Raw genomic sequence first — 25,187 nt, forward strand, 5'->3', positions numbered from 1 at the left:
TCCTGATGGTCCTAAAATTTTTGATGACTTAGACTCTGCTTTACTGTTTATCAAAAAAAATAAGATTTTGAATAAAATAGAGGAAATGGAATGGGCTAGTCCTTCATTAAAGAGACTGGCAACTGAAACTTCGTGGAAGACTTCAGAAAGAAGAAGAGACTAAAGAACAAATGATTTGTTCTATGTTTTTTTTTTCTCTCATCATTTTACTTCATTATTAATCTTTTTAAATATAGTTCCTGCATTTCCAGAAAGCCACAAATGTTCTGAAAAAGATTTAATCAAAGTTATTCTCTGTGTGCAAAGAAATGTTTTGTTTCATAACCAGTCAAAATATCTGAGGAACTAATAACAAGCTATTATTCAATTTGTTTCTCTTTCTGAAAAAGAGAAGTAAGGTCAGTAATTTGATACATTTTTTTCTTTTTTTTTCTCCTTTTCTTCTTTTCTTTCTTTAAACAATGACATTCTATTTAGATTATGTAGTGGGTAAAGGGTGGGGGAGGGCAGGGAGAAGAGTAATGAAAATATGATAAATGGAATAATAACATATTTATTCCTTGTAAAAAGTTTATATGTTCTTCAAATGCTATTCCTAATTATACTTTCTTGATTATACTGCTTATGCTTGTTTGTAAATAATCTGTCATGCTTTAACTAATAATAATTAGAACTAAATAATAGTAAATAATATGTTTTATTTTTAACTCTATTTATATAAACAGTAAGTAATATTCCATTGTATATACTTCTTATAGCTTTCTCTTACATTTTTGTATTTCTGCTTTACACTCTTTTATTTTCTACTCTCTTTTTCTTTTCTTTATTCTTTCTCTTTATTTTTTTCTCTCATATTAATATATAGAAATGCTTTTGATCATATAGACACAGTAAATAATAAGATTTGCATAAAAATTGAGTTGGGACAAAAATATTGAGTTTTATTACTTATTAATAACTTTGGGCTTAATTTCACTTACATAGAGGCTGTAATAACCTGTAAAATACATCACGAAGGTTTTGTCATGTTTAGATGCATTTACACTGCTAAATGAATGTTTGTCACTAGTTTTTAACAAGTTTCCCGCCAAAATGTTAAGGGAGACAATCTGGGATGTGGGCTACCTCATGAACAGTGTCCTTTCAAAAGCTTCAACTCTCAGAATTCTCACAGAGAAGCTGAAAGCAGTCAATCTGACCTTTGACCCAGATATCACACTGACACATCACAGATTCAGGAAGAACACTCTACCAGGAAGTAGAACTGATGCAAATGCGACTATGTGAAGGAAAATGAACTCTTTGACATTTAAATGTGAGTTATTTTATATAATTACTTAAATATCTATGTTATAATTCATAAAATATGTCAGTTATAATGATTTTAAATGATGCAGTTTCTTGTAGTAAGTAAATGTCTTATTTTAGAAGGCATAGAAAATGAAACATTTATTCAAGTGTTTTTGAAAATCTACTTGACTGCAGCATACTAATCTGTGTTTAAAACTTATGTTCCAAACATATACATTACTATAACTCATTTAATTCATCTGATTAACAAGCATAAATAACTTTATAACTCTATACTGGAAGAAATTGTCATGTGATATATTTTAAAGCAGTAGTATAGACATACAAAATACAGATTTTTTTTACAATAATGCAAGTGTTTCTGAGAATTTGCATAACTATGCAGTATGATTTATAACAATTTCTATAAATATAATATTTTATTCTATTGACAATAATGAGTATGAGTAAAATGCTCATATACAAGCAATTCAAGGTTTTTTTTGGAAGCTGTTGACTGCATTTACATGACAGAAAATAGATGCATCTTAATATATGTAATGTCTGAACCATATTAGCCAAAGTTTTTGATTTAAATGAATGTTAGAACTTATTTTTACATACTTTGAATAAATTAATATGTAAATATGCCTTCTTTTTTTTTTTCTCTCTTTCTTTCACTCTCTCTCTCCCTCTTTCACGTCTTTTATTTCTCTCTCCTCTTGGTTCCTAATATCAAGTTTATTTGAATGCTATTTGAATACAAGTGTATTATATTACATAGATGTATATAGTAGTATGAATAGTTTTTTAAAAAAAAAAGTTTATGTTAGTTTATATGATGCTGTTTTATCAAATGTGTAGTCTTGTCTTGCTAGATAATTGAATTGAAAGCTGTTAATTTAAGTTAAATATAACCAGTATTAAATTAATAAGGTGGTAGCTGAGGTACTGCTGCTTAGGGTAGGGGGTTAACTTGAGTGGTAAATACTACTCTAAGTTGGAGTTTTTAACTCCAGGCTGGATGCAAGGTTTAATCCTTACATTATTTTCACTTGTTCATTGTTATATGTATATAGTTTTGACATCCACAATATATTTTGTACACTCATTGTCACTACAAACAAAATTGAATCCTATACAAAATCCCATAAGAGATTCAATAAATACAGCTATATTTAAAGGTACACCTAAAGGAGGAGATGTAACATTACTTATGTTGTTATTTGTTATTTTGATCATAAGATTCTTAAGTTTTAAAATTGCCAAATGACATCTTTAAAAGGAATTTCTTTAAACATTAATGGATTGAATAATCCGTGTAAAAGGGCAAGCCTAATAAGATACATTAATTTACATAAGGCCAACTTAGTCTTCCTGCAAGAAACCCATCTCTTGAAAAAAGATATTGATAAACTAGCCACAAACAAATATGCTGTATTGGTTAGTTCAGAGCACACTCAGAAAAAAAGAGGAGTGGCTATTTTATGGAATAAAAGTATGCCCATTCCTAAAACCATTAAGTCTTATCAGGATGACAAAGGAATGTTTTGTATGGTTACAATACAAATTAATGGGAAGACTTACACTTTAATTAATGTATATTGGATACCTGGAATTGGTATTAATACAGTGAAACATCATCTTGATAAGATCATATCATTCTCTATAGGAGATATTATTTTAGCTGGTGACTTTAATTGTATACTACATGAAAGTGATACTACCACTATAGGAAAAGAAGAATTACATCTAATGCAAAACATTTAAATGATTTTGCTAATTCTTATCATTTGAATGATATTAATAATCAGATAGATTCAAAATCATTACCATATACCTTTTTTCTAACAGATACAAAACTTATTCAAAAATAGATAGGGTCTTTATTTCTAACCAGATGGTAACAGATTTAATTAATTCCAAAATCATTTCATGTCCTATATCTGATCATAATTCAATTGTTTTTGAATTCATGATAAAAAATGCTCATAATGTTCAGATCAAAAGGATACCAGCATACTTAACTCAACTAAAAGACTATAAAGAATATATACTTTCAGAAGTACAACATTTTCTAGACATAAATAATACTCCTGAAGTCTCCATTGTCTATGTTTGGGATGCCTTAAAATCATATCTATATGGACAAAGTATAAGATGGTATAATAATAAAAGGAAATCTTGGGATAAGGAATTGTTAGATATTCAAAGTAAATTAGACTCTTATAAACATAATAATAAAGAAAATATTATGGATAAGAAAGTCATTGAAGAAATAAACAAACTAAATGAGAAATACAAAGAAATTTTAACTCATAAAGTTAAAATAACTCTAGAGAAATACAAGTTTTGTCTTACTCAATAAGCCCCAAATACTTGCATAGACTTAAAAATAAAACAAAAGGTTGAATAAACAAAACCATATCAAAGAAATCTTTTCTCTAAGGAAAAAGAAGAATGTTTCTAGTCTACCAGAAATACTAGATGAATTTAGAAATCACTTTCACAATATTAACAATAATAACATTAACATGGAACCTAAAGATAAAATAAAGGAGTTTATAACCACAAACATGAATAAAAAGCTTAATAAACAACAGATTAAACTATTGGACAAAAGTATTTCATATACAGAGGTTATTACACAAATAAATAAGCTTAAATCAAACAAAGCACCGGGTAATGATGGTATTATGCCAGAGATATATAAAATCCTTTCTAAAAGTACATATTCATTAATACATAAGGTTTTTATTTTGGCCCAAACTGAGTTAATAAAGCCCCATCTTGGCAATATACATTTATTTCGCCAATTTTAAAACCTAATAAAGATCCAACTAGATGTACTTCATATCGGCCCATCTCACTATTTAATGTTGATTATAAAATGTTTATGAGTATTTCTGCTGATAGATTGAAGACAATCATTCCCGGCATTATAGATATAGATCAGACAGGCTTCATTGTAAATAGAAATACTTTTGATAATATAAGAAGAACTTTAACATTAATTGATTTTGCAAATAGGAAAAAGAAAGATTTAACACTTATTAGTCTTGATATAAGTTCAGCATTTGATTCAGTAAGTTGGGACTATCTGTTTACCTTACTGAAGTGCACAAACTTCTCAGATGCATTTGTAAATCTAATTGAGCATTTATACAAAGGAGCGTTGGCTTATATTAAGGTAGGAACATATGTTTCACAAAAATACCCATTCTTAAAGGTACAAAACAAGGATGTCCACTTTCTCCACTATTATTCACTTTAGTAATGGAGCCTTGGGCTAATTTGATCAGAAACAGTACTGACATAGAGGGTTTTGAAATAGATGAAAATACAACATCCAAAATTCAACTTTTTGCAGATGATGTTCTAATTACATCAGCAGGATCTAATTCTTCTATGCAGTCTCTATTTGATAAAATGATGAATTTTAAAAGCATTTCTGGTTTAATATTCAATGAAGAAAAAACTAAAATACTACCTATATATACACAAAATATTCTCATTAGTGATTTTACTAAATATGTACCCAATTCAGGTCAGATAACTTATTTAGGTATAATACTATCTAAAGATATTAAATCTATTATATATAATAATTATAATACCTGTTTTCTTAATATACAAAATCTTTTTAATACCTGGAATAATATGTTTTTACTATGGAGGAGAGACTTACAATTATTAAAATGATAATATTCCCCAAGATTTTATATTTAATACAATCAATAATACTTCCACCTACAAAAATAATTATCAAGAAACTGAATACACTAATGTTAAATTTCCTATGGGCACCTAATAGACCTAGGATTGCATTAAAGAAACATACTAATAGCTGGTCTCAAGGGGGTATTTCTTTTCCAGACTTTAATTTATATACTATCTCTTCTATTGTAAAAGTTATTACTTTATGAATAGATCAGTCATATGTCAAAATGGAAAGATTATTGGGAGCTAATTAGTATGCACTTCATGAAAATCTCCTTAACACATAAAAATATGATTGTAAATAACTCCATGTTATGGTTACTAAAGGAATTTTGTACTTCACCTATTACACCTAAACATATGGTTTGTTACCCATTAAATATTATTATTAGGTATCGTAACTTTATATTCATGCACCCTAAGTATAGGGAATGGAATTTTATTATATTCCCTATAATGTATACTCAGGGTATGCTTTTGTCATCTACTTCTGAAGGAACTCATTTAGCTATAGATAATGATCTAAAGTACTGGTATCAGTTGATATCTGATAATAAAGTTAAAAATCTAGATTTCTTAAAACAAGAATTTGATCTAAGAGAAACTTGCTGGTTAGAGGTTCAGACCTTTAGACAACATCTCATTGATATAATAGATCTAATGTCTATAACAGTTAAAGAATCTATTCCAACACTGATTGATTACTTGATATTAAATTTACAACATAAAGTTTCTGATAAAGGTAAACTTTCATACATACATAAAATTATCAGACAAGAAACTTTTTACAGTGTAGATACATACTGGAATTATTTCACTTCTATTAATGGGGACCCACCAAATCAACAAGATAAACAATATATATTGGAATCTGCCTATAGAACTACGTCTTCCATTGTCTGGAGACTTTATACATGGAAATTTTTACATAGATCTTTTTATACACCTTTGATGATGAATAAAATAAATAATAAAGATAATCTATGTAAGAGATGTAATGTAGAAATTAATGCTGAATGGGCTCATATGTTTTATGACTGTATAAAATTGAAAGAATACTGGAAGTCAGTTAATGAATTTTTGCAGGCTCTTTTACAGATAATTTCATTATTTCTAAATCTCTTATATTATTCAACACACCTGTACCTCAAAGTGTTAAAAGGTTAAGCTTCCCTTGTTATGGTCTATTCTAGCAGTGGCTAGGAAAATAATAACCAGAAATTGGATTTCAGATACACCTCCTTCGTTCAATGAATTTAAAAATGTTATGAATATAGTGTGCCATATGGAAATAAACACAATTAGGTCAAGAACAACTAGAAAAACATCTTATTATATTGTATGGGATAATTTACAAAATTTGTTAAAAAAATCCTAATTTTAATAGCATGGTATTTTAGTTTAATTAATTGATCTGATTGTAGTGGATGTCTTTGTAAATACTTTAGTTGTTTTGTTGAATGTTATAATCATATCTATTTTTAATTACTTGTATAAAATTGTTATGATATTTCTCTTGTATGTTAAAACAATAAACCTGTTTTGAAAAAAAAAAGAAGTATACAGTGGATGGCCCTTGGATTCTGGAACCAGCACCAGACCTATTGACTCATCAGTCGGGTCAGTTCCATCCATCTCCATGAACCCTCAGGTTGATAGCTTCGCTGCTCCACTTCCATCCTTAGTTAGACTACATTCCTTTTCACCTGAGGTGTTGCATATTCTGTCATCCTCCCACAAGTCGTCTACCAGAAAACTATACTCTAGTAAATGGAAAAGATTTGCTATCTGGGCTGAAGCACACAATCTAGATCCCTTCACAGCCCCATTGTCGGCGGTATTAGATTTTTTGGCTATGCTCTTCAAACAGGATTCCGCTACCTCCACTATTAAGTTACAGCTGGTGGCCATTTCTAACTTTCACGTCTCACATGAGCCTTCCCTTATGGGCCATAAACTCTGTAAAGCCTTCCTGAAAGGAGCCTGGTTACTCCATCCGCCATTGTCACAACCAGTTTTACCTTGGGATTTAAGCTTGGTGCTTCAAACCTTAACTTCTACCCCCTTTGAACCGGCTGACACTTGTGAATTAAAATATTTTTCTTGGAAGACAGCCTTTCTGGTCGCCATTACTTCAGCCAAGAGGGTATCGGAGCTTCAGGCCCTTTCCATAAAGCCCCCTTATTTGGTCTTCCATAAGGAGAGGGTTTCCTTGAGACTCAACCCCTCCTTCCTTCCTAAGGTATCTTCTACCCTTTGTCTTCACCAATCCATTGAGTTACCAGTCTTCTTTCCAAACTTTTCAAATGAAGCGGAATTCAAATTCCAGCAGTTGGATATTCATAGACATCTAAGGTTTTATTTGCACAGGACACAACCCCACAGGAAATCGGATCAGTTATTTGTGTCCTTTTCAGAGAACAAGAATGGTAGCCCTGTGACTAAAGGTACTATTGCTAAATGGATTAAGGACTGTATCTCCTTTATTTACGCATTAGCAGGCAGAGATTTACCTTTCCCAGTTAAGGCTCATTCTACCAGGGCTATGGCTGCATCAGTAGCTTATCATGCTAGGCTCTCCTTGGATGACATCTGTGCTGCGACCACCTGGTCCTCTCCGCACACCTTTGTTTCTCATTACAAGCTTGATGTGGTGTCTAGAGACCGGGCTTCCTTTGGTTCCACGGTGCTCAGGAGTATTGTCAGTGAGCCTCCCAGAATGTAGGAGCTAGGGACGCTGCCCCATCAGTTAAGAATGTGGCGAGATAGGACCACATTACATCAATTAGTTATGTACTCACCATAACGTCAGATGTATGTGGTCCATCTCACCTACATTCTTACGTACCCGCCCACCGTCCCCCGACCTGTTGGACTTGGAAGAGATTATGTTCTTAGACCCTTCTGAGGATGTTATTTTTTCTCTCTTCCTGCTTGTGTTATTTCTAGGAGGTTGTATATGTCACTCTGTTATATTGTTGGCAAACAAGATCTGGGGGTTGGGCGTGGTGCATCTTGGGATACTAGGGCTAGCCCAGCCAATCAGAGACTTCGAGCTAGTAAATAGCGGCCGAGTCTGAGCTGATTCTCGGCTCCAAACCCATCAGTTAAGAATGTAGGCGAGATGGACGACATACATCTGACGTTATGGTGAGTACATAACTAATTGTTTTACAGATAATTGCTTCATATACTTCATATTTTCTTTCACCGCTCCTGTGATAGTAACTGAGTAGAAGGCAGGAAAGAAGAATGAAGGTTCCAAACATGCATTCTAAAACCTACTTTTAACATCTGCTGGGAAGGGTAGGGTTTATAACCAGATGTGTTTTCATGTTTTTGGATTTCATTCTGATACTTTCCCTCATGGATTGGGTAATTAACAGTATTAACAGCCAAAATACATTATACCTTCTTCCCCTATTTATAACACTATTTTTTCCACTGGGCATGGTATTAACTGCAGCCTAAGATTTAGACCCATTAAATCCACTGAGCTCAATGACAGAAGTTGCTTCAGTGCTCTAGAAAATCTGTTTGGCCTCCTAAGAAAAGATGGCTAAGAATCTAACTGTTGAGAGTCTTACTTACATCCTCAGAAGCTGGAATTACAGGATGAATGTTTAAGAGACTAATTTCAGCAGGCTGGTGTATCTATTTTTGGTAAAGCACTCGTCTCTACCCACAACAAATTCATAAATGTCTCATAAAAGACATGCTTCCCCAGAAGAAAGATTCTCATACAAGAAACCTGAAGCACTGGGGCGGGAGAATCATATTTGGATCTGTACCTAAATCTAAGGAGAGAACCCATCTGATCAACTTAAATTAGATCATCTTCCTTTGCTAACTAGATGATGGTGAAGGGCAAAAAGAAACACTTTTTCTCTTTTTATTCACAATTCCTGAATGAAAGGCTTAGATATGCCTACTGAAGTTTTTAGTTTCAGTAACTATAAATTAAAGTCTGTTTTACTAAACTGAGCATTATCCAAACCATTAGTAGGACTAAGGTCTGTATCAGATGCCCTGGAGACTGACGTCTATGCTTTGGGTACCCAGTAGGCAGGTATGGGAGTAAAAATGGACCAGAAAGCACTAGGTGTAGATGTCTGGGACTCTGGCATTGGGCATTCACATACCAGTTGTCCCAGCTAAACTAGATGCAGATCAGGTATCCAGATTAGAAGAAACTGCAGGAACCATTGATGACTCTAGCAGAATCTAAAACATTTCAGGTTCTGCATTATTAGACGGTTAGGAACTGGTGCCAGGTCCTGGAATTATTTTCTGCACATAAAAATGATTTCAATGATATGCCATTTTAATTACCACCTTGGCAAGATTAGCATTCATTTATTCTGTTACTTGTATTGTGTATCCCCATTCAATAACTAAGCCACTTAGGAGTACTAGAGAATACAGACGGCTCTTCAACCAGTGACACTCTGGTATATCTCCATGAGCATCAGCCAAATGTTACAGAGGTTTCCCACAGTCTTTTAGATAAGCACCTCCCAGTTCTGGTTGCGTTCCTGTGAGCCATATCCAATATATCATTTTAATTATTTTATATTTCTTTCCGGAACTGTCTCCATTACTTTCTTTTTTCTTTTCTTTTGATTTTTTTTAGTGTAGCTATAGAAGAGGCATGAAATCTATGACACTAAAAGTAGTAACTGGCCATGTTCTAGAAATATCTCATATTTATCTTAAAGAAAAATGTTCCCATTAAACGTAATAATCCCATCTTAAATAGAATAAACAGTCAAAATGGAAATTACCAGGGTGACTCTAATGGCCCCAAGGATTTCTTTTGGTGGAGCTTTATAAGTGCCAAATAACATAAAACTCACTATATAAATGCATTACATAACTGGAAATAGTAAAAAATGTTTGCATATACTACGAAGATCAAAAAGTCATAAAATGACCAACAACCTAGCATAACAGAGCATAATGATTATTAATTCTGATTATTAATTCACCTTTGTAGCCAGCTTCCTCTAATGCCCATGGCTTAAAACCATATTGTCTCATACCTATAGGGATATCTCACTGTTGAAAGACTACCATAGGACTGATGGCAATCAAATTGTTATCCCGACCAGATGTGTAACTTCTGCAGTGATGATCTATATTAGGAACATCAGCCAGAATCACTAGAATTGTATGGGATAAGAGGGCAATTTACTTCACTGTTGTAGTGCTTCAGTTTTTTTTTTTTTTTGTTACCCACCAGACCTGCCTGATGGCTTCAGTACCACCAGTTCACCTAGATGGCCATTTGTTCCATTGGGGGACCAAGAGCCAGGCATCCTTGAGCTAGACAAGTGTCCTATGACCCATCTGTTTTCCTCTGTGGGTCCCTTATTATCCAATTCCTTCCCTCCTACGGTGAGAAGTGGGTAGCATGGAAGAGGCTAACTTACTGGTCTGTTTTGGTACCCTCACCCCTTGGGGCATCCTTCCTTACCTTGTAGTGGCAACCATCTGCATGTTCTATCAGCTTGTGTGCATGCATGCAGGCAGTGTGCTGCACAGGTGTCACAGGTGTCACCCAAGAAGAAAACCATAGTTGTCTCCATACCCTCAGGGTGGATAAACCAGTGATTGTCACTCACTTCCATCCTTCTCTAATAACTCCTTCACCCCTGTAATGGTTATACAAACAACTGGACATAAATACCAGACTGTGTACATTGGTGTTGCCATTCCAGCTCTTTCATTTCTCATTTAATCATTACAGATAGGCTTGCAATAGCCACAAGAATACAGATGGGTTATCTCAGTCTCATAACTTATCACATTCAGTAAAGAATCATGGTGTTATGCTGAAAGACATCATTATGACATAGTGGCTGCTTTATCTATCAGAAATCTTTTGCTGTCTTAGAAATGTTATGTATAAATTATACGTTATTGTATTACCTGAATGGTGGTGCAGCTATGCAATGTAATATGGTACAACTTATAACTGCAGGGGCTAATGCAGTTCACCTGAAAAGCTATCGTTAAGGGAAGAGCTGGAATCCTACAAGATCGTAGATGTTTTTCTCCCTCAGAGGGACATTATGATGCCAACAGTGAAGAATTTTCATGGATACTGACCAGAAGAAGCTGTGGAAATACCTGGAAAATTTCTAGAAGGCCACTGGTCTACTCAAGGAAGATAAACGGAGGATTTACACAAAGAACACCAGGAGCTTTACTGTAATTGTATTTGAGGATTGTATGGCAGCTGGATCATTGTCATAGAACCAAACATGTGAGTTGTTTGGAAAATAGTGTTTTACTGAGGGTTTCATGCAAACAAACCTGAATTGTACGTAAACAGAAAATACATTAAGCAGAAGTGTCCTTGTTTTCTTTTAAATTAAAAATATACCTCTCAACCTCTTAGCTCAAAAATCAGGGACAAATCCAAAAAAATGGGGTCAAAAGCCCAAAATCAGGACAGACTAACATACTTAGAAAACTGCTACATGTTTTGCATCAGCATGCATTTTCTGAAAGACAGGAAGGGACTCTGGCTAACAAAGTTTGCAGATGACTGCAAACTGGGAGCCATTATTGAATCCCCAAGTGATGTGGATACTCTGCAAAAGGGCCTTACAGAAACAGATGCCTGGTGCCAGAGCCATGGGCTCAAGCTCAATACCAAGAAATGTATAGTTATCCCCTTTGGGAAAAAACATGTACCCATGAACTACCACATAGGTGGCAGTACACTAAACACCGAAAGTGTGATAAGAGACTTAGGGACACAAGTGGACAGTGGTCTCACCTTCGATAACCACATCACCACAACAGTCAGGAAATCCTTCTATGTGGCACACCTCATCACTAAGGGCTTTTCATCCAGAAAAAAGGAGGTCATTGTCCCACTGTACTCATCCCTCGTTAGACCCATTATAGAATACAACACCCCATTTGGTATGTACCTCTCAAGACATCTGCAACAACTGGAAAGGCCGCAGAAATACCTCACTAAAAGAATCACAGGCCTAAAGCAGATGCCCTACACTGACCGCCTTAAAAAACTCCAGCTATACTCTGACGCATATCGTCTACTCATAGGTGATCTCTGCTTAACATACAAGGCCATGTCAAACCCAGAGCTGTTGGACATGCTACACTTAAAGAAATCCCAATCCCTCAGAGCCACATGCTCCAGGGATCTAAACCTTATCATCACAATAAACAAAACATGCTGGAGGAATAGGTTCCTGACCCAGAGACTCCCCAGACTCTGGAATAGATTGCCCATACATGTCAAGCAGAGTGCCTCTTTGGCCCTCTTCAAAAGGAACCTTGACGATTGGATGGGAGAAAGGAAATTCACCCCGGGGATTACGTCAGTCGCCCTGCTAGACAGGGGTCCAGGGAAGTAAATAGTGTGGGAAGAAATAGCCAGGGAATTGTTATGGCTAGGCTTGTATATGCCCAAGGTATGATAGCCTAGTACCAACCTATGAAGGCTGAATCCCAAACACTTCTCATTATTTAGTGAATTGTCAGTGATTTGCTAGAATACCACAAATTTTACAAGAAACATCTCAACATTATGAAGTAAAATCAGGGACATTCTGAAAATTCAGGGGTAGAGGACAGTTGAGATATATGGTTGAAAATGAGATATAGTTTTATTTACAGTGGGCTTTAATTAAAAAAGCTGGCTCTAATCTTGTGTCTGTGTGTGTGTGTGTGTGTGTGTGTGTGTGTGTGTGTGTGTGTGTGTGTGTGTGTGTGTGTGTTGATACACATATATATATATATATATATATATATATATATATATATATATATATAATTTTTGCTGGAGGGCACTCACTCCTGCATCCCCACCCTCCCTGTTAATTATATATACTAACTCCAAACTTAGTCAAAACCACAGAAAGGACGTCTCATGAATTTTGCAATCTTGCACATCTGTCAATCATCTGTTTTGTTGGCCAAACTGTGTCAACTAAAAGACATTTGAATCATAAACATTCACATTCCAGGATACCATTTCAGGAGGTCCAAGCTACACTAACGGGCGAGGTGCTCACAGGATGCTTCCCATGTGGACATTGCACATACTGTAATAAGGTTTTTAAATCCAAATAATTCACAAGTATAAACTGTGGCATAGTTTGGGGTGTCCAACCTTTTGGCTTGCTGGGGCCACATTGAGTGAACAGAAATGGTCTTGGGGCCGCATATAAAATATATCATATAGTTAACTCTTTTGTTGCTCCGGAAGACCACAGTCGACCTCCTGGCTGTACTGTAGGTGCATTTGAACAATGAATAAATGTCTAATATTTGCCTTAAAATTCTAATTCTCATTCTAATTCTAATTTTCTAATCTAACAGTTGACTCTAACATCTTAACTATATATATATATATATATATATATATATATATTTTTTTTTTTCTTACAAATAAACAGATATTCACTACAGCACTAGCATTTCTCACTGTAAAAACCATTCCAGCAGTCCAACTACGTAAAATGTCAACATCAGCAGTCCTACAATACTATAATCCACAAAAATAACCCAACAAATTTGCAATAAAGTAAATAATTCACATCACTGACTTAATAAAACAATTCTGAATAAGCTACAAGAGGGTCTCACCCAAACAAATAACTGGTGCCAGAAATATGGCCTCAAGCTAAATGCCAAAAAATGCATCATCATCCCCTTTGAGGAGAGTGATGTCCCCACAAATTATCACATTAATAACAATGTTGTAAGCACACAATAAGTCGTATGGTACTTGGGCACCCAGGTTGATAGAAACCTGACTTTTGGCCATCACGTTGTCTCCGTTGTAAGGAAAGCTTTTTACATGGCCCACTTCATTAGTAAGGATATCTCATCCAGGGACAAGGAGGTCATAACATCCTAGTATTCTTCCTTTACAAGAGCCATTATTGAGTGCAATGCCCTTTTTGGCATGTGTCACAGCAAAACACCCTGCCAAAAGAAAGACTACAACCATTTCTGACAAAAAAGGTCAAAGGACTAAGTTCACTTAGTTATCCAAACAGACTAAAAAGCTTCTTGCTTTCCTCTGTCTCTCACTGGCCCTTATAAAGTACATCATTGGCTTGCTTTCCAGGCTAAGAAAGATCCTGCCTTAAGAGACTTCCTCTACCTCAGAAATACTGGTTATACTTAAAATGCTCACTACAAAGACCACAGCCTTCACTACAACATAAACAAGCCACTTTTTACGGACAGGTTCTTGACACAAAAACCTTCAACTTCTATAAAAAGCTCCTCTCATTATCAATGTAGTTCAGCAACACAATGGCTGGATGGATAGCCATAAATGTAGTCCTTGGGTAAGTAGCTAGCCTTCATCAAACCAGATGGAAAATCCACATACTAACCTTTCCCAGCTGGATGGGTAAGATCTAATATTGGTTACTCAAGTCTAGTTGCCCAAGAAGAGGGTCATGTTTAACTAAGAATTCCATTTGCAAAATTATATTCAGTATACATATTAAATCTCTCTTTTACACACACACACACACACACACACACACACACACACACACACACACACACACACACAAAAAGCCCCTACTTGTAAAATAGGCAACCTCAGTAATCACATGACACCTACTCACTGAATGAAATTGTCTGGAAGTCAAAATATCTGAAAAAAAAATCATAATAGAGATGGATTCATCCATGTAATTTCCCACCACCAAAAGGACCATCAATAAATCAACAAACAACTGCTCGGCAAAAAGTAAATCAATAAGAAAACCATAAACTATAATGCTACATACTGGTGTAAACATATAATTTGTGTTAATCCCCAGGTTAATCCATACCAAAAGATTGTTTCAGAGCTTCAGCTATGTTCAAACAGCTTTCTCCTAAAAACTTTACTCATTGATATTTGCCTTGCTGTAATTATAACTGTAAAAAAAATGTTTTTAAGTTTATTCTGTACCTCAATGGTTCTCACTGTTACAAGATGTAATCCCTGCCATATTGCATGAGTACTACATCCATAATTTGCTCTCTCTCTCTATGTATTGTATTATATTGTTTTGTGTTATTTTTGGAGCTTTTCTCCCCGGCCCTCCACTGAAAATGGACCTGTGTCCAGTCGGACTTTCCCGGTAAACAAATGTAAAATAAAATGAAATAAATAAAAATAAACTTCCCTCCAATCTAAAGCCATTTGACATTCAGACATTTTAATTTGTGCAGAAGTTACTCACAGACTGACAGTTTACTGAGCTCTAATGCTGACCCTCGCTTTTGAAAAAAACAAATTCCCAGACTTTGTCAATAGCTCAAAGTGTAGAGAGGATTATTTATTTATTATATATTTATTTATTTTTGGAAAACATCTTTAAAACTGTTAAATTGATTACACACCCAGAAACACAGAAAAGTTATTATGATTATGTAAACCACAGACTGCTGCAAGAAATCAAAGTCACATTAGCACTACTTATGTCCGAACAGATGAATCATACCTGTCAATTCCAAAAGAAGTAAAGTAGCTTAATAAGAAGCAGTGGCGGCTGGTGACTTCAAATCACAGGGGGGCTGCAGGAGACAGCTGAATGGGTGGGGTCAATGGGGAGGGGTGTGGTCAACCAGAAAGGGGAGGAGCTATGCACAAAACCACAAAAAACTAACTTTAATTAAATACGCTGCCCTGGGTGGCAAACCATCATTATGAAAGTCCAATCAAGACAAAAATAAGTGTAGAAGAATAAAAATATTTCAATGCATTGGCTGCATGACAGCTTACTTAATATCTAGATGGAAACAAAAGGTTGTGAGGCATGAAAAATAAATTACTTTTTAAATACATTACTGGAATGCCAGTCAAAATCAAGTATAAGAAAAACCAGAAGCACTCAACTCAAACCACTTCTCCTTGCACTGCAGTCCTAATTATAATATATTCAGCTTTATTAAAGTACCAAGTAACATGCTGAAAGTAGAAATCTATGTGATGCCCCCACTTGTAAAAATGTTTCTTATCCAAAAAAGACCTGCTGCCTGACAACTTGTTTCATGGGGAAAAAATGATAAAAGTAAAAAATGAAAAGCAAACAAGAAACAAGCTCAAGATACACTGCTTAAAGGATTACTGTACAGGTTATGGACCACACATGATTGGCATTCTGTTTAGTTTACGGATAAAGTCTGTAGAGATGACTGGAAATCTCCAACAAGTGTAATGAGCTTTTTAAAATAATGGAATCCTGTCCTTTAATACCCAAGGCTTATACATTATCTAGTCAAGTATTCTCTGCATGGCAACAACAGAAAGGCTTTCAATGTTGGCAATTCTTTAACAGTATGCTTATTAAAGCTTACTTGCATCTTACTATCTCAGACAAGCTTACCTTATGGTCATTAAAGCATTGCTACTTAAAAACACAGAGCAACAGGCACTTTGAGTAATAAGCATAAATCTGAGTAATAAGCATAAATCAACAGTACAAAAATATGACAGAAACCAGACCATTCTGCAAAATCAAGGACAGATGAAAAGCCACTGTAGTACTTATGCAGTGTGTCCTCCCCATCCAAGGTAGATACAACTACTCCTTGCCTTGCTTGGACACATCCAGAGTCACTACATGGGGAGTGGGGTGCAACAAGCATGTCACAATTTGAAATCTCTCTGGCTGACTGTGATGGCCCTGACACATTTGTCATACCTCTCAATCTCAAGAGCAAGAAATCTGGACAAAGCCATACACAGAAGTGGGACAAAGGCCCAACAATAAGGACAATTTTTAAATATTGCTCTAATAAACTTAGAAAGATAATAGAATAGGTCTTGCATTAGTATGAATTTTCTGAAGGGTATAAAATCTGAAACTCAAATGTCTGTCATTTTCTAACTTCAGTCTTTAGTGATTTGTCACTAATTTGCCAACAAACACAATTTTATGAAAAATGGACCAAAAATGTGATGCAAAAATATAAAATAGACACACAATACAGCTGCTACCGGTCAAAGAAGGGACACTTTAATATTAGTACTGCTACCTTGAGCAGCTGACAAAATATAAAAGAATCTACATGCATTTCAAGTAATCTTTAACTTTGATTATTACAGTTATTTCTTAATTGTAAACCCTCCATGTTTTCTTCCAAAATTGCTATTTTGCGGAGGGATTATAAGGGGGAAGAGCAACATTTTGAGCCAAAAATTGGGGACAGTTGAGAGGTTGGCTATGCCTAATTCTATAAAGCAATTTATTTGCATGTACCTCTCAACCTGTTAATGCAGTAAATCTGAACAAGGCCAAATATATTGGGGGCACATATAAACAGTACTAAAAATTGCTCTTGTATACATTGAGACAGTTGATAGAACAGCTCTTACTTTAACATGCATTTTTCTGAAGGTTATGAAGTCTGAAACTTATTATTGAGTGACTTCTGGCAAATCATTTAGGAATTAAAACTACAAATTTTATGAACAACAAACCAAAAATAAGAAGCAAAAATCTATTCATTCTTTGAAAATCTGGACAGTTGGGAGGTATAGTTCAGCTGGGCCTGCCTGAGTTTGCTGCCCTCCCCCCCCCTGACAAAATAATGGTTGAATGGAGCCTCTGCAGCCATTCCAATGAACCATTATACTTGGCTATTTCACTCCATTTACCATAAACACTAATGTGCATACTGCTTTACTTCTATGATGAGTTGGACTTCATTTGAAAGTTTTATTTTGTATTTTACAGCACAAACACTAAGTCATCTGTTAAACAAAGCAATGCAGTCTCACAATGAAAACTTAGCATTAAAACTTCTCTGCCCTTGAAACTCACATTCATTGAAACAGCATTGAAACCCACATTCAAAGAAAATACATTTTGCCAGTGGCAGATAAAGATTAATTTTGGGCTGTTTTTGAATCATAGGCTCCTTGCATATGAAACATACATGTGCTCTTTGATACACCTTCCTCATTGTACTAAAATTATATTCCTTGTACAATACAGTACACTTGTTAGAGGGTGTTTTAAATTTGTTTTGAACATTTTTCCAGTAAGCAATGAAACAAACCATATGCACCCATAATGGCAAAACTGCCCAGTTGAGAACATTTATCATAAAAAAAGTCTACTCAGACTTCAGCAGTCCACCATTATTAGTAAATATACACAATTCTACAGTCCACCATTATTAGTAAATATGCACAATTCCACAGTCCACCATTATTAGTAAATATGCACAATTCTATAGTCCACCATTATCAGTAAATATGCACAATTCTACAGTCCACCTTTATCAGTAAATATGCACAATTCTACAGTCCATTATCAGTAAATATGCACAATCTCTGAAGTCAGTCATCTAAATAATTCCACATTAAAGAAATCTGTAACTAATGAAGTGGTTGCTGCTAGCAATCACCTTTATATTTCATGGTTTCATCGAAAAATAAGTGTCTGTTGCCCCTCAGGAATAAATTGCCTATATTACATTAAAAAAATGATAAGCTAGTAATAATATTGCAAGAGGAAATGGATGGCAAACTGATAACGAACTCATAGTTAGTATCTTCACCAAGGAGAACATTCTCCGTACGGCAGCATCCACCCCTTGTGGGAGTAGAACCCACAGCCTTCTGCATCAAAAGCAAGTACACAACCTGTTGTGCTATAGTATTAACTTGGCAAAGCACTAAACTTCTATTCCCCTGCAGCTCTCAGCTCCTTGTAAAATCTACTCAATACTCAACTGCATCTCAACTTCGCAGCTCAAGAAAACTGGAAAAGCCAAAATGTATTGGGGGTGTCAAAAGCCCAAAACAGGGACACATTAAACATTGCTTGTATAATCTTGGAAAGTTGCTAGAATAAAATGTTGTGTTGCCACCATATATTTTACTGCCAAGGTCCCTGAGCAAAAACAGTCAAAGTAACATACCACTACGCCACATCAGCTGCTTTGTAAAGAGAGGAAGACTGAAACTTAAATGGCTATCATTTAGTGAATTCAGTTCTCACCATAGCTGTCAACCTCTTAGTACAAAACACCTGGACAAACCCAGTAATGAGGGAATACAGCCCTCAAACATATTCAGTGAATTCAGTTCTTGCCATAGCTGTCAACCTTAGCACAAAAACCTGGACGAAGCCAATAATGGGGGAATACAGTCCCAAAAATAGGGACAAATTTAAAATATTCATCTTATAAACTTAGAAAATTGCTAAAAAAAAGGTTGTGCTACTATGTATTCTGAAGAACATGAAGTCTGAAATTCAAATGCCGGTCAATTTTACTGCGGACAGAACAAAAACAATTTTCAGCAGAGACGCAGGGATTAATACTGCAGACACGTCTTTGTAAAATGGCAGGGCACCAGAGCAAATCCACACAAATACAGGGAGAAGATGCAGACAGAAGCCACCCCAACCAAGAATCAAACCAGAAAACCTATAGCTGTGAGGCAACAATACTACCACTGCACCATCAATTATGCAAGGAATTAAACATTCAGAAACCTGAAGTCTGAAATTCAAATGCCTGTCAATTTTACTGCGGACAGAACAAAAACAATTTTCAGCAAAGACGCAGGGATTAAAACTGCAGACACATCTTTGTAAAATGGCAGGGCACCAGAGCAAATCCACACAAACACAGGCAGGAGATGCAGACTCCACACAGAAGCCACCCCAACCAAGAATCAAACCAGAAAACCTATAGCTGTGAGGCAACAATACTACCACTGCACCATCAATTATGCGAGGAATTAAACATTCAGAAACCTGAAGTCTGAAATTCAAATGCCTGTCAATTTTACTGTGGACAGAACAAAAACAATTTTCAGCAGAGACGCAGGGATTAAAACTGCAGACACATCTTTGTAAAATGGCAGGGCACCAGAGCAAATCCACACAAACACAGGGAGGAGATGCAGACTCCACACAGAAGCCACCCCAACCAAGAATCAAACCAGAAAACCTATAGCTTGTGAGGCAACAATACTACCACTGCACCATCAATTATGCAAGGAATTAAACATTCAGAAACCTGAAGTCTGAAATTCAAATGCCTGTCAATTTTACTGCGGACAGAACAAAAACAATTTTCAGTAGAGACGCAGGGATTAAAACTGCAGACACGTCTTTGTAAAATGGCAGGGCACCAGAGCAAATCCACACAAACACAGGGAGGAGATGCAGACTCCACACAGAAGCCACCCCAACCAAGAATCAAACCAGAAAACCTATAGCTGTGAGGCAACAGTACTACCACTGCACCATCAATTATGCAAGGAATTAAACATTCAGAAACCTGAAGTCTGAAATTCAAATGCCTGTCGATTTTACTGCGGACAGAACAAAACCAATTTTCAGCAGGGATTAAAACTGCAGACACGTCTTTGTAAAATGGCAGGGCACCAGAGCAAATCCACACAAACACATGGAGGAGATGCAGACTCCACACAGAAGCCACCCCAACCAAGAATCAAACCAGAAAACCTATAGCTGTGAGGCAACAATACTACCACTGCACCATCAAATATGCAAGGAATTAAACATTCAGAAACCCTTAAGTCTGAAATTCAAATGCCTGTCAATTTTATTTAACATTTTTTAATCAGGACAGTCTGACTTGGAACAAATAAACAATTTTCAGCAGAGGCCCAGGAAGAAATAATGCAGACATGTCTTTGTAACATGGGAGGACACAAAAGCAAACCCACACAAACACAGGGAGAAGATACAGACCCCACAAAGAAGGAACCCCAGCCAAGAATCAAACCCGAGAACCTGCAGCTGTGAAGCAACAATGCTACTACTACACCATCAAATATCAAGCATTGCAACATTTACAAACCACAGATATTATGAGGAACAGATCAGATCGAATATGAGGCAAAAATCTGCAATTTTTTTACAAATGGTGGTGGGTAGGGAACTCAAGTCTTTAACACCTGCATACAGGGTACAGGGTTCAAGCCTGAGGTATTCCCTACCACACCACCATGAGCACCTGGGGCATTTACACACACACACACACACACTCCAGTAAAGCATAAGCACCATACACAAACTCCAGTAAAGCATAAGCACCATACACAAACTCCAGTAAAGCATAAGCACCATACACACACAATCCAGTATAAACATTGTAAAATAAAGGTAAAAAGCACCATACACTTACCTGAATATATCCAGCTAACGTACATCCTTCCCGTGCAATACTCCAAAGACCTGCGAGATCCCAAGCAAAGCCCGACGACGAGACTGTCCTGACTGCTGCTCTTGCAGTCCGGACGCGACCCATAATCCTAGCGAGTCTGTGCACTTTAAAAGTGCACAGACGTCTCCTTGTGTCCCCCTATGGGGACTGCCAGACTGCCTTGAGCATGCGCATAGACCGACAGTAGTCAGGACTACTGCGCATGCGCGAAGTCCGTGAAATTTCAAAAAATACTTTTTTTTCTATTTTTCATTTTGAGGGGGCTGCAGTCCGGCAGCCCGATGTCACAAGCCGCCCCTGATAAGAAGGTTATTTGCAAGGTTACATGGCAGTTTATATTGGAAATAAGCAGAGATATTAAAAAGGCTCTGTTTTTCATAATTATGCTGAAAAGTCCTCCAAGGTAAATACAACTTCTGATTTAGTATGGAACCATACCTCTCAACCTTAGAGCAAGAAATCTGGACAAAGCAAAAAATAAAAGTAGGACACAGGCCCAAAAATAGTTATGCATCACAGACACCATTGAAACAACTGTAGCTGCAAACATTATACATCACTTATAATCTTTCTATCCCATTACTGTCAGTTATACATTATATGGCTCATTCAGTCCTGTCTTCTTTTGCATCAAAGAAAATCATGCTTTGAAATGACAAATGCATTAAAAATAATAAATAAAACACATTGCATCAACATCCTGCAACTTCCTACCTGCAAGCAACCACAGTGCTTTTACTGAAACTAGGGCTGCTTGTTTCCCCAAATGACAGCTCTCCCTAATTAAGTCTAATGGTATACAATCTACCAGTATCTGGACTACCTGAAATAAATTAAATTATGGCCTGTAAATTGAAAGTACACTTTGTTTAATTAAACTATATTTCTAAGCCCACTTACTATATTTTTCAGTAACATCCCAGTATCCATTTCCAGGTCACTTTACAAGACATTGGCAGTGGTAGACTTGGCATCCTTCAGAACCCCACAGGCCCACGCTTATACATTGTCCATTAAATTTAAATATCCATCCACTGTAAATGGCAAGAAGCTATGTCTTAAAAAATCTACTTCTGGCATGCGTACCCAAGTATTAGGTTTTGAAACAAAGAAACATATTCTCCACAGTCCGTAAGTCTCTGTCTTTAATAATCATCTACTGTTGCATCACTCCCAACACATAAGCACACACATACACACTAAAATCCCCAACATTTAAAAAATGACATTGTGCCCACTTGATTTGCCAGTATTGATGATCTGCCAAAGCTATGCTTACTGTTGTCTAATCTACCACTGCTTAGAACCCACCAATAAAAAGACAGTACTAGGTGCTTTTTTGTTTGTCTGAAAAAACAATACAGCTTTATATGCTACAGTCCTACATAGTCAGTCCACTACTGACCCATTAACCCTAGGCTACTGTCTCATTCTTACTCCCTGGAACTGCATTACCTTAGATGACTACTTTTATTTCCTAAGCAAAAGACACAAATTGGAAGATGAGGCAAAAATCCAGACATTCTTTGAAAATCCATACAGTTAAGAGGTATGAGTTCATGTTCAATACAACACTCTCCCTGTCAGGAAAGCCGCAATTTAATGAAAGTGTACTCTTAATGTGTGATATATTTGTGAGCTAACTTGTTTGTGTTCAGTAGGTAGACTGATCATTGCTAGCCTCTTTGTGCATGCGTCTCTCCCTGTCATGCACACATATACACACATACGCACACACACACTCTTCTACTTTCACGCACACAATTCTGCTTTCATGCATGCACTCACTCACCCCGTACTTACCTATTAACACAGGTAATTGCTGTCCCTTTCAAAGGCAACAGCGGCAAATCCATACACGAGTCCCTCTTCAGCGAGAACACACACACAAACACACACATACACACACACTGATTGTTTGGCGCAAAATAATGGCGTAAACACACTAACCCTTTTTTGGCTCAAAAAGAAAACTAGAAGGGTGCTTTGGTGCATGCACACAGTGACATTAGCATTACAGGTCACGGGAGTGAAAAACACAAAACAAAAAAAGTGTTTTGGGGCATGCGTACATTGATGTTGCAGTTAGAGGTAGAGGGCTGCATGGAAGAGCTCTGAGGGCCACATGTGGCCCGCGGGCCACAGGTTGGACACGTCTATGACATACATTTTTTTGCTAATTGCAGTAGCGAATGGCTGCTATATCTAGCAACATGCAGCTGTGGCTCTTTCTATATAGGACAAACTCCACGACCACTAAGACAGAGAATCTCTGAGCATACCAGTGACATAAAGAATAAAAAATCAAGCAGTGCTTTATATAAACATACTATAAAACATTCATCTGACAAGTTCAGTTTCATGGTTATAGACTTCATGAAAGGGAATAAATCAGGGTGGCATTCCATTCTTGACACAAAGGAGAAAAAATGGATTGTTAAACTGGGTGGTTTATTTCCACCTGGATTAAATGAACAATTTTGACCATCCAATCACAAACCTAATCTAATTAAGTGCATGTATAAAAGACTATCTGGAATGGATTCTATTTTACACTGAGGAAGGCTGTGTTGTGTACCAACCGAAACCAGTTTGTTTGCGCATTGCACTAACTGAATAAATTTATTATTTTTTTCAGCCTCACAGTTTGCTGGCTTACATTTTTGGGTCTTAAAAGAAATTTGACCATGTTTGGTCTTTATATATATATATATATATATATATATATATATATATATATATATATATATATATATATATGGGTCTACCTGAAAACACCAACATGCAAAAATACCGACAACGAGATAACCGACACCACAAACTGAAAGTTCAAAAACACGAAACTTCACATGCCCGACAAACCACAATCCCGACAATCAACAAAACAAAACAAATACCTTTTCCGTAAAACACACACACAACACAAGCACACCAAAAACCTTACAAACCTACACTAAACCTTACATACACAACTATCTATGCACTAACCTTAACCCAAACCCTAACCCTAAGGTCCGTCACTATCGCGCACTCACCTAACCCACACCCTAACCCTAACTCACTTAACCCACCCCTAACCCTAAAGTCTGTCACTATTGCACAGTTACCTTACCCGCACCCTAACCCTAACTGACTTAACCTGCCCCTAACCTTAAAGTCTGTCACTATTGCACACTTACCTTACCTGCATCCTGACCCTAACTTCTGTCACTATCACACACTTACCTTAACATGTCAGTGTTCTCAGCATTGGGATTTTCAATCGTTGGTCATCTCCGTTGTCGATCTTCTGGTGTCAGTTATCTCGTTGTCGGCATTGTCAGCATTCAGTGTTTTCAAGTAGACCCATATATAATATATATGTGTGTGTGTATATATATATATATATATATATATATATATATATATATATATGGATCACCTTCATTTTGTTGACAGTTCATTTCACTGACACTCAGCAGGCCCAATTCACTGAAACTTCCTTTCACTGACACTCATTTCATTGACAATGATATATGGCCTATTCCCCAATGTAGAGTAACCTTGGAGTTAGAATATATAGTAAGGGGGGTGTTGGGGGTGGAGCCCCTCACATACCGGGGTTCTATAATGGTTTTTGTTAATAGTTATTCATTGCACTTGCAAAAATGCATCTGTATACTGTAAAACGTTTATGATATGTGGGGGGCTTCACACCCCCCATTGTGGGGGGCTGTGTCCCCCACACCCCCCTTACTATATTTTCTAACTCCAGGCTCACTCCACAATGGGGAATAGGCCATATATCATTTTCGACAAAATGAGTGTCAGTGAAATGAAGTTTCAGTGACTTGGGCCTGCTGACTTAGTTGTCAGTGAAATGAACTGTCGACGAAATGAAGGTGACCCATATATATATATATATATATATATATATATATATATATATATATATGTGTGTGTGTGTGTGTGTATGCTTGTGTATGTGC

Source organism: Protopterus annectens, chromosome 15.part0 (genome assembly GCF_019279795.1).
Source record: "Protopterus annectens isolate FY-2018-M chromosome 15.part0, PAN1.0, whole genome shotgun sequence".
NCBI classification, from domain to species: domain Eukaryota; kingdom Metazoa; phylum Chordata; order Ceratodontiformes; family Protopteridae; genus Protopterus; species Protopterus annectens.